Source organism: Colius striatus, unplaced genomic scaffold, assembly GCF_028858725.1.
Source record: "Colius striatus isolate bColStr4 unplaced genomic scaffold, bColStr4.1.hap1 scaffold_188, whole genome shotgun sequence".
NCBI lineage: Eukaryota > Metazoa > Chordata > Aves > Coliiformes > Coliidae > Colius > Colius striatus.
The window spans coordinates 14,565-15,000 of record NW_026908478.1 but is presented as its reverse complement, the minus strand read 5'-3'; positions in this window follow the sequence as shown (position 1 = coordinate 15,000).

The following is a 436-nucleotide window of genomic DNA, read 5'->3' as shown; positions in this document are numbered from 1 at the left end:
GCACGAGAAGCCCACAAGGAACCAACAAGCCGCGACGGTGGGAGACGCCTCCCTGCCGCCCGCGCTTTCTTACCCCAGTTGCAAAGTTGGCTCGGCCGCCCCACCGCCCAAGCGCTGCTTGTGGCCGGCACCCACGGGATACACGGACCGAGGCCAGCACCGACACCTCGCGTGTTTGAGGACACCTGAGGGCTCGCGGGGCCACGCGGCCGTCACACAGCCCGAGTCGGTAAAGCCCGAGGAACCCCGTCGAAGCACGAGGGGGGCAGATTCGGATGGGGCGACGCAGAGAGGCACGCGCCCCGACCGCCGACGCTACCCGCCCGTCACCGCGGCCCCCTACGGCTCAGGGGACTGCAAGACAACACCTCCAGCATGAAACGGGAAGCGAATTGGAAAGGAGACCGCCCTGCCTGAACACCGGACCCCGACCGTG